This window comes from Lactuca sativa, chromosome 6 (genome assembly GCF_002870075.4).
Source record: "Lactuca sativa cultivar Salinas chromosome 6, Lsat_Salinas_v11, whole genome shotgun sequence".
NCBI classification, from domain to species: Eukaryota; Viridiplantae; Streptophyta; class Magnoliopsida; order Asterales; family Asteraceae; genus Lactuca; species Lactuca sativa.
The window spans coordinates 23,028,043-23,040,013 of NC_056628.2; positions in this window are offsets into that span (position 1 = coordinate 23,028,043).

Here is an 11,971-nt window from a genome sequence, read left to right on the forward strand (position 1 = left end):
GATGAATCTTGTGTGTATGTCAAGGCTAGTGGGAGTATAGTTAGCTTCTTGGTATTGTATGTGGATGACATACTACTCATAGGAAACGACATTCCAACCCTGCAGGAAGTAAAGTCCCGGCTTGGGAAGTGTTTCGCTATGAAGGACCTTGGTGAAGCTGCCTATATTCTAGGGATAAGAATCTTGAGAGATCGGAGTAAAAGACTAATTGGACTTAGTCAGAGTACCTACTTGGATAAAGTGCTGAAGCGATTCAGCATGCAGGATTCCAAGAAAGGAGAGTTACCCATCCAGAGTAACACCAGATTGAGTAAGACACAAAGCCCTAGCACTGAGGCTGAGATAGCAGAAATGAGTCGAACACCTTACGCTTCGGCTGTAGGATCGATCATGTATGCTATGACGTGTACTCGACCCGATGTAGCTTTTGCCTTGAGCATGGTTAGCAGGTATCAGGCGAACCCTGGCAAGGCACACTGGACTGCGGTAAAGAATATCCTCAAGTACCTACGGAGGACTAAGGACTGGGTCCTTACCCTTGGTGGAAATGATGACTTGAGAGTTGTAGGGTATAGTGATGCTAGCTTTCAGACTGATAGGGATAATTTCCGCTCTCAGTCGGGCTGGGTCTTTACCCTAAATGGAGGAGCAATTTCTTGGAAGAGTTCCAAGCAAGAGACAGTGGCAGATTCTACTTGTGAATCAGAGTATATTGCAGCTAGTGAAGCAGCAAAGGAGGCGATATGGCTGAAGAACTTCATTGGAGACCTTGGAGTTGTACCAGCTATTAAAGAGCCAATGGAAATTTTCTGTGATAGTGAAAGTGCTGTTGCCTTAGCCAAGGAACCAAGGGATCATGGGAGATCCAGACACATCGACAGAAAATACCATTTCATTAGACATCGGATCGAAGAAGGACTCCTCGTGGCAAAGAGGGTATCATCGGATGAGAACCCAGCAGATCCCCTCACGAAGGGACTGAGTAGGGTTAAGCATCTCCAGCATGCTCGGAGCATAGGGCTGAAGGATGATATAAGTTTTAGTAGTTAGATAACCCAGAAATTTGTAAAGTGTAATTGACATTTGATGATGAATAAAAGGTGTTTTATTTATGAGTAAAGTGTTACTATCTCTTGTCAATCGTTTACTATATTTCTTTTGCATGTTTTGACTTCCAGAATAATTTTGTTTGGTATAACATATTATTCAAACCTCCACAGTCGGTCATATGTCGGAAGTAGGTATGAATCAAGACTGTCATGATGGGTTGTAGAGGTCTAAGGTGTTGGACAAGGCTACAACAATCATGAGTGCTCATAAGTTCTGAGCATTGGACTCAACCCACGCTCACTGGAATCACTTCATGGAATTCTATCTCGAGTGATCGTGAGACGGTAATATCATATAAGTCTTCAAACCTAGAGATATGATTTGTTACTTACAAGTTGGTTATGCATTGACTGTACGAAACCGCATTGGTAACTCGATGTTATAAAACGTACTTTTGTGTGTAATTCAATGAGTGGTAGAACAAACATATGAGTCGAAGTTTATCTGTTCCTTCTTGGATTAGAAGCTGATATCTGGGCCCCTCGATGATTTTGTTTTGACCCATGTACCGGGCCCGGTCAGAACTAAGTTGATGTGTTCAATTAAGTTCTATGTCAAACAAATCGGAAATCGGGAAACAAATGCTGGACAATAAGTAAGACAATGTTCCATGTATTTGTCCGGCTGATATCTAGAACGGAGGATTATATGATCACTTATCTTAAATGGCGTACCATCATCTTCTCAGTTCCGAGAGACCTTGAAAGAGCTACGATTGCCGGTCGGTTCCTGAAGTACTAGAGATATAGTTATTAGACTTATCCAAGTGGGAGACTGTTGGATAAGGTGTCTAAGTCCATAACTATTTCGGGCTTGTACTTGACCCGACCCGGCATGGTCCATTTGGGTTGCATGGCACCATGCAATTGGTTAGACTAAATGAGAGAAATAACACTTGGAGATTATTAATATATTATAAGTTCTAATATATTAATAATATTATTTGATTAGTTTGATCAAGAATTAATTTGGAATTAATTAAGTGATCAAAGGTTAACTAATTAAATATATGGGTTCATCCATATCTTGTATAGTGGGCTAAGAGGCTCCATGGATTATCAAGTTGGGTTCTACCCATAGGATGCTCCATGGATGCTCCATGGGAGTTACAAACCCATGGGTCATGAAAATGAAGAGTCATGACACATTAGGGTTTACATGGTGTAACCCTAGATGTGTCAACACTATATAAGGATCCCATTCTCCACCAAAATCGGCACTAATAAGAAACAAGAGGGCTTGGCCGATTTTGAGAAGTGTGTGTTATCTCAAGAGTCTTTCCAAGAGCATTTGGTGTTGTGTGAAGCATTTGAGGCATCACACTTGGGGTGCTAGGCTCACAAGGTTTCAAGGAATACAAGCAACAACAAGGTAAGTTATTCTATCTATACTTTAAGTTAAAATTGTTCCCCATGTATGCTAGATAGGAATATAACCTTGGAATTCAACTTTGCATGATAATTGGACAAACATAGATCCAAGGTTATTAGGGTTGCATGTACACTTAGGAAGTGTTAGAATGCTCAAAACCCATCAGGTCAATGGCATGGCCGGTTGATTTTGGAAAGAAGTGACTACTTGGCATTCCTCGCATTTCTTGGTTAGGGCTGCAACGTCGTCGTACACATCTGGCCAATAAACCCCTAGGAGAGTATTTTTCCTGTGAGTGCTCAAGCGCCTTCATGTGTCGTCGCATTCCCCGAATGACTTTCTTCTAGGAATGTTTATCCCTCTTCCTTGGATATGCACTTTAGCCATGGACTGAGATACCCTCTTCGGTATAATTGGTTATCCCTCATTTCAACACCTGACACCCTGACCATGACTTTTCTTGCCTCCTCAAGGTCATCTGGTAGCCTGCCTTAGCGTAAGCAATCGACATACGGTTTGGTCCATTCCGGTGCAGTTGATATTGTATTGACCCTTTGGTTATCGATACTTCTCTCTGGGAGCACTTTGACTAGCACTTTCTTTGTTAAGTGGTCATAGGAAGGTGAGGCTAACTTGCTAAAAGCGTCCACCCTTGCATTCTTTCCCCGAGAGAATTGTTTTATGGAAAGGCTTTTGAACATTCTGGTTAGATTTCGGTTTGTATTTGGGTATTTTTGTGTCCTTGAGTCTTTAGCCCCGTTGTTGGATACTTGAAAGTAAAATCACAATGCGTAAGTGATCTCTTCGCATTTGCGGCTTTGGAGGATCAAACCTGCATCTGAGCCTTCCTTACTAGTCGCGCCACCGGTATATAGCTTCTAGAGTTCCTTACCGGCTTCAGGCAAGAGTGGATCGGTGGAGATTGCCGTTGGCACTCCCTTGGTGGTATCTGGGGTTTCAGCCAGGAAGTCTGCAAGGGCTTGGGCTTTGATGTTGGTTTTGGGGTGGTATTGGATGTCGCTTTCGCCCAATTTTATGGCCCGTTTGGCAAGGTGCCAGAATTTTTCTGGCCTTAGTAGTACTTGATTTATCGGGTAATTAGTCAGAACATCCACCTTTTTGGCTTGGAACTATCCCCGCAGTCGCCTGACTGTGTAAACCTGGGCGAGGACCAGCTTTTCCAAGGCGGGGTAATTGACTGATGGCCTTTATAGGGTCTTACTAACAAAATGGATGGGGATCTTCTTGCCTTCTCTCTCTATTTCCATAATAGAGGAGATGGCTTCTTCAGACACTACTAAGTACATCTGTGGTGTCTCCCATGGGAGTGGGCAGGCGAGAGCTGGGAGTTGTTGTAGGGCATCTTTCAGTTTTTGCAATGTCGCATCTACTTCTTCTTGTCCACCTAAACTGCTTTCTGTCTAAACATCCTTTGAGTGTCTGGTACAGAGGAAGTGCTTTCTCTATGGATTTGACAATGAACCTTCCTAATGTCATCAACCTACCATTAATCTCCTGTACCCCTTTAAGACTGTGGGGGGCTTTCGATTCGAGGAACTCCTGCATTTTAGCGGGATTAGGGAGGATCCCTTCCTTGGATACTTAATACCCAAGGAATTGCCCTTCGTCAACTCCAAATGTGCACTTAGCTGGGTTTAACTTCATCTGCACTTTCACTAGCATTATGAAGGTTTCATCCACATCTTGGAGTAATGTTTCCTCATTGTTACTCTTGATTACCATGTCGTTGATGTGGACTTCGATACTCCTATCAATTTGATCGGCAAATACCTTGTCCATCTGCCTTTGATAAGTAATGCATGTGTTTTTGAGCCCGAATGTCATTTTTTGGTAGTAGAAGGTGCCTTTTTCTGTATGGAAGGTTGTTTTTCCCTCATCTTCTCGTTTCATCTGTACCTGGTGATAACCCTTCTACGTGTCGAGGAAACATTTAAGCCGAAAACCTTCATGCGACTCGACTTTCTGATCGATCTCTGGGAGGGATCAATAACAATCCTTTGGGCAGGCGTTGTTAAGATCTGAATAATCAATGCATATTCACCACAACCCATTGGATTTCTTTACCATGACAAGATTTGATGTCCGTGTTGGGAAGATGACCTCCTGGAGGATGCCAGCATTCACCAGGTCAGCAACTTATGTGTTTATAACCATGTTCCGGTCTGCTGCCTGGTGTTTGCGGCGAGGATCGTCGCTGATCCCTGGCACGTGCTAAATTTAAAGACGCCATGGATTGTTGATGATATGAGGTGTAGTGAGGAGATTGCCAACATTTCGAGCAAAATGTTGTGTTCTGTCGGATATCGGATCACAGAGAATTCGATTGTTCCTGTGATTTGATCCCTCTCTTTGTGACTGACCATTGTTAAGGGTTGTTGAATTGTGCCCAATGGCTATAAACTGTGTCCGGTGAATCCTATCAGTGGCCCACCGGTTGGGGGATTTAGCCCCTCCTTCCCTTCATCGTGTATTTATCTAAAATAGTACTCGTAGAGTATATCAGAGCAACTACCATTGCCGATATATATTAGATGGATTTTCGTGTTATGAATGAGTCCAGATATAAGGAGCGAATCTCGTGGATCCCAGTTCGATGGTTGCTCGAAAAACTGGTATTGAGTAGATTTCTCGATAGTACCTCTATTTCGTCCCCTGCTTGGTGAGTCCTATTTCTCTTACGAGGATTAGAGATAGTAAGTACTTCCATGCCGTCGTGTGGAAGTCCTTCCAGCAGATCAGGATGCAATATCGCAGTCTGAGGCGATGAACCTTACGATGGCATCTGCCGAAAACTGCTCTGATTACTAGCCCCATAGCCGGTGAGATCTGTGCCAGGAGCACCTGGATTGGGGTCTGTGACTTATATTCACGATGGTGTCCTCTGTGTATCGCCACCGATATTTGAAACAGATCTTCTACAGTAGGCGTAAGTGTTGTTAGGCTTAGATCGCCGTTCTGCGAAGAACCAATGTCGTTAATTGGCTGTATCACTTTGAGGATACGTCCAGATGACACCAAATGTTGTGATAAGTTTCAGGGGGGTTAGGATGTCGGATGATGGATCTGCCTCCATAGTTTCCTGAAAACACAACACAAAGAAGAATCATTAGAGAACGTCTGGGTGTTCTCCCGGGACGTCGCTCCGACGATCAAGTTAGGTTTCTGAGATAGGTAATTTTAGGGTAATCTTTTTGAGAGAGAAGATGGGATTCCTTCCTTGAGAAGGAAGAGATCCTTTTATACCTGCCTCTAACGGATCGTGGGGACCTCGTCCAATTAGCATGAGACGTGGGCTCCTCTTACTAGGAGATTTGCCCATGCTAACTAACTGCCAGGTGACGTCAGTTCTGGGCGTCACCTGAGCTATTCGTCGCCTTCTGATTGGCTGTGAGTGAATGCGGAGATCACATGGAAATTTCTTTCCTTGTGACGGGAAGTGAGTTATCAACCTGGCGCTGGATCGCGTGGGCCAAGATCGGGTCTCGGCCAACGCACTAGCATGTTAACGCTCCGTCTAGGCCTTCCGTTAAGTTTAACGTGACCGTACAATATATATATATATATATATATATATATATATATATATATATATATGTGTGTGTGTGTGTATAGTTATGATTGTCAAGATGTTTGTAATTATCAATCACCAACCGTGGTATGACAACCACTTTAGAAAACCATAACTGTTATGGAGTTTAGGGAGGTCATTTAAAAATTCTTTTAACAAATTGGAATTACAAAATCCACATTTCAACTTATCACTTCTCTAAAGGCCAACATTATTTTATATATTGTGGATATTGTCTCCAACATCTCTACCATGCAAAAACTTGTTTGAAACTTGGAACGATTAGTAACTAAAGACAACTCTCTTCTTACAAAAAGCAAGTGTGAGATATATAGACTCTAGAGAAATCCAAAATCCTATCACGTTATATTGTTGCTAGCAGAGAATATGTTAGGCTCATGCATTGGTTCCCGAATTATATGAACCAGTGGGAATTCAAAGTTTCTCGCAGAGTTCCCAAATCATATTAAAAAACTATGTATTTCCTATGTTTATTTTCATAATATAAATTATATGGTTAGAAAAACCTGTTTACTCTACAATAATTTCCTCAAAATTGGAATATGATAAATGGTTTAGATCAATGAACACATAAATGCATTGCATCAAGAAAAAAACATTTCTAATACGTTGTAGTTCTTCTCTTTGCAGCAAGCCTATTTTAAGATACTGTAACGCTTTAAAAAAATTCCAAACAATTTTAACTTTTCAAAAACAACTCATTTTCATAATGTTATTACAAAAAGGTTTTCATTACAATTATTAATAGAGTCTTCCCAGAACCACTTCATAAAAAATTATCATGAGGAGCGGTACGATCATGCCTTTGCCTTGCCACATTCTCCTGAAGAACCTGAAAAACATTAAACCACAACTGTAAGCCCGAAAGCTTAGTGAGATACCCCCAAAATACCAACCACATATACCATACACGCACAACATGCCATATCATATCAGAACACAGAACAGCCATGCACTTCGGGTCTATTGTGTGACTGGTCCATCACACCGGCCAACACTCCACCTGGTCCACCCTCCGAGTCTAGCCATATACATCGATTCTGCAGTGTGATTGGTCCGCCCGCACCGGGCCTTCAATCCACCTGGTCCACTCTTTGAGTCTACAGTATGACTGGTCCGCCCGCACTAGGCCTGCAGTCGGCCTAGTCCACTCTCCGAGCCTCGGCACGTCTGGTGCGCCCTCTTGGGGCCTACAGCCTATCCGTACCACTCGCTGGGCCTTCGGGATAACCGGTCCACCCTGGGTATCTTGGCCTACAACACAAAGCAGGACCCGCCTCAACCCAACCCCAGTCCAACAACCATGTGCACATAAACATACAATCATATAACAATTCACAGTCAACAAGCCGATCTAGCAAATCACATAACATATCATCATCCTAACCAGGATACCGACCTAACCGATCACTAGCATAGGATCATCCTAAATACCAGGATACCGACCTTAACCAGGACTCTAACATATACCATCGTAGTTACCAGGATGCAAGCATATCAAAGTAATAACATAACAACAAATACCCGGATCTCAATCCGATAAAGGGTCGGCCTTGGTGCCTTAGACCCTGTTGATATAGTGAGGATAACTCACCTTGCAACTGCCGATTGAAAGATAAGACCAAGATGCTCTAACCACTGATACGATCTCCACCACTAGCCAACACCAACACTGAACTCAAACAAAAGCCAACAATTACAAAAATGCCCCTGGAAGTCAACTGGTCAACCCTTGGTCAAAGTCAAGGTCAACCTCCTGACTAACTCTACTCGCCGAGTCAACCCGATGACTCGCCGATTCCTCATGCTCAGAACTTCCCCAATCCATGACGCGACTCGCCGAGTCACCCCGAGACTCATCGAGTCCCATGACTCTGAGTCCCCTCGCACTCAACTCACCGAGTCCTCCCTTGACTCACTGATTCATGGCTCCACCAGAAGAAGTTTGGACCTCACGACCAGACTCGCCGAGTCCAAGGCTATCTTCAACCTACTCGCCGAGTTGTTCTTCCAACTCGCCGAGTTCCAGTCCATCTTCAAGCAACTCGCCGAGTACACCTTTGTGACTCGCCGAGTGCCTCTAGATCTTAACCCATACAGAAGCCTTCCAGGTCATGCAGTTGATCCAAAACGTAGATCTACCCTTCTACAACCCATCCATCACGTAAAGTGGCAAACATTACGTGAATCCAAAGAGATCTAGGCATTTTACACTCTAGGGCTAGGGTTTGGGACAAGATGACTTCACCAAACACTCAAGAACAGGGACGTTAATGCACTCTAGACCTTCTCCATTCCAGATCTGAGGTAGCAACCTCAGATCTAACCTTCAAACTGGAAATACCACAAGCTAAACTTTCCACACATTCCAAAATGATGAATCTAGATGAATAACAGCCCAAGAGACGAAGTAATACCTCAAAAGGAAGCCCCAAACAGAAGAGAAATCTGAATCTTAGCAAAGCCCCTTGCTCCAAGCCTCCTAACTCTCCAAGATCTCCTCCAAAATCTCTTTTCCAAGGTTCAAATGCACTCAAATCCCTCAAAATCGCGTCTTAGGGTTTTCTGGACTCCAAGAGAGGGTAAAGAGGCTGGGGAGAGGGTATAATTTCCTTTATATAGGGCTCATCCTCCGAAATTAGGTTTTCTCCACTCAGCGCCTACTCGTCGAGTCCAGCCTCCGACTCGCCGAGTTGGCCACTTAACACGCGACCAGAGTCGCAACCCTACTCGCCGAGTCCACCCATGGACTCATCGAGTTTCTCTTTCATACTTACACTTTGAACCCTGAATTTACACTCCTAAACTTGGGATGTTACAATTCTCCCCCACTTAAATTAGGCTTCATCCTCAAAGCCTGCGGCAACTCAACTCCAGAACTACTCCCGCAATGCACCACCTGGCATTAACCAGACCGGGTTCCTCAAGGCACAACCACCGAAACCCAAAACCCAATTTTTCCTCTCGCGGTGTTCTGACCACCGCTTCAATCCGGCCACCGGCCTCATCCTCTGATAACCACACTTATCAACTGAGTACCACTCCATGATACTTCACTCGCTCCAAATCACAACAATCACTCGACTCATACGAGCTAGAAATAACCATGAACCACCGGAATTCCCGGTCTGAGCCCAACTTTATTCACTCCATGCTGATAGGAAGACACATCCTTCAGCCTCAGAGCAACTCCCATGAGTTCTCCACCGCAATCTCATACCCATGCTGAACTGGCTCTAGCATCTTCGGGTTGGGAAAAGCCGATACACTGAGAACACTTCCAAACATCCCCCAAGATGAATTTCCACCACATAAATCGAAATCAAACTGGAAGTGCAAGATTCCATCCCTGCATTCCTTCCGAGCCTCAGCAAACATCCAACCCAGATGTGATTCCATACCACAGCCGCAGACACACTGCTCATCAACCATGATTGGAACACCCCAATCATAACTCTGCACTACTGCTTTACTTCCGTGAACTTACACTCCCTCTCAGAGCTACATTCCTTTCCTCTCCCTTACCAAGGAAATCCACTTGGCTGCCTTGACACTACCACCAGTGCCACGATGCTCACTCAATACAACACCATTCTCTTATAGCATAACCGCTATCCTATGCACCATACATGCTCTGGATCCACTCGCAAGGACTCTCAAGTCCATGCTCTACCTTCCACCCACCACGATCAATACCCGGGGCCAGACCTTCTGACGCTAATACGTCACAACATAATCAATCCATTTCCTTGCATCGATCCATCAGCACATGCAGAGTCTTCAGCATGACTGGACCGCCTTACCAGACCTTCAACCAATTTGGACCACTCTAAGAACCTTCAGCAGATCTGGACCGCCCTCCAGTGCCTTCAGCCTGGCTGGACCGTTCTCCAAGCCTTCGGCCTGACTGGTACGCCTACCGGCCTTCAGTCTATCCGGACCGCTCAACTAGCATTCATCATTCCTAGTCACCCCTCCGGGAAACTCTCCCATGCATTCTGTTCTAGCCCTTTAGGGGTTCCGAACTCTATCTCCAACCTACATACTCAAACCCGGCCCGATCCCAGGCCTTCCACAATCAATCACCCTTGGTTTGTATCCCGCCCCGCATGCTTGCCACTTACTCATACCAGCCTACGCTCTTGGCTGACAGAAACACTACTGAATCCCAAGCAGCTAAACAACCTCTCTTGCTCATCGATCTTCCGGAGAATTTTTCCAATTCTCCCCCACTTAGAGCACTGACTATCAACCACCGGTCGCCATCACCGACCTCCCTTATCAACCCTACACAACACAATCCCTTGCACGCGAGCTGGTTCCCACTAGAACGAGCAGCCTTTACAAAATCATATATCAACACGGGTCATCTCGCCTTGAAAGAAACCCGACCTTCAGCTAACCATTCCTCAGACTGTAGATGTTGCCCGACGTTCAGATCAAATGCCAGATTCCCACTAAAACCCTCATGAATGATAACCAACGAAATTCCCAACACTAAACCCATAACCATACCATAACCCTCAAAGAACAACGAATACAATACTGAAAACCACACAACGAGACTAGCAAATAAACAATACTCCACAATAATCACAAGATAACAAGACATCAAGAAAGAAACATACCCGCAGCTGCATCCGGCACTGCCCTGACCTCCTCTACTACAAGCTGAAAAGCACGACCCTGAGCCCTTGGGGGCTCCGCTCCACCCTGACCTCCACCCGTGATCCTCAATGTGGCCGGTGCTGGAGCCTGCACCGGTCCTGCAGTAAGCTGTGGACAGTTGACCCTCAAGTGTCCAACCTGATGGCAATGATAACAAATCCTCAAATCCCGAACCGGGGCTAACTGCCGACAATCCCTCGCATAGTGCCCCTCCTTTCCCACACTTCCCACAAGTGTGGCTGCTCTTATCTCCCACCCTAGAATCAACGGTCTTGGACCGTTTCGACGCTGGCTGCGACTGCACTGGAGCCTGCCTCATCTCTTGCAACTGCAACTCAATCTCCAACTCATGCCACCTGGCGGCCTCCTGCAACTCCAACAAGGTCTCGCACCTTTGCATAGACACAAACTGTCTGATATCCCTCTTGAGCATACTCAGATATCAGGACATCTGAGTCTGCTCCGAAGCGAACTCAGGGCAAAACATCGGCCTCTCAGTGAACATCCTAGTGATTTCCGTCACTGACTCCGAATCCTGCTTCAATTCCAGGAACTCCTGAGCTAATCTCTCCCTCTCAACCCGCGGAACATAACGAGTGTTGAACATCTCCCGGAACTGATCCCATGAAACCACAACTCTCTGTGCATCCGAATATGACCCCTGGTCAATCTCCACCAATCCTTCGCCCTGAGCCTCAACAGGTTCAGAGCACACCTCACCCTCTGATCAGCAGGGCATGAACACGTGAAGAAACACCCCTCCACGTCCGACAACCATCTCATAGCAACAATCGGGTCCTGAACTCCATCAAAGGTAAGAGACTTCGTATTATTGAAGTCCCGATATTGAAAACCTCGACCGGCCCCTCCCCCTGCCGCTGCTACAACCGCTGTAGCCGCCGCGGCAGCCGTCTCTGTGAGGGCCGCATAGCGCTCATCAAAATACTCGATCATAGCGGTCTTGATTGACCCGAACAGTTCCGACAACTCGGCCCGGAGCAACGCAACAACCTCATCATGCAGGATCTCACGAATCCTAGCGTCCAACTCGCCTGTGCTCATCTGACCAATAACCTCGGGCGGTACTGACCCGCCCTGACCTCCCTCTCCTGCTCCCGATCCTGACCCGGATCCGCTCCCAGTGAGCCTCGTGACCACCATACTGAAAAACACCACAAGATCTCAGATACTTCCCACAAACCCAGGAACCAA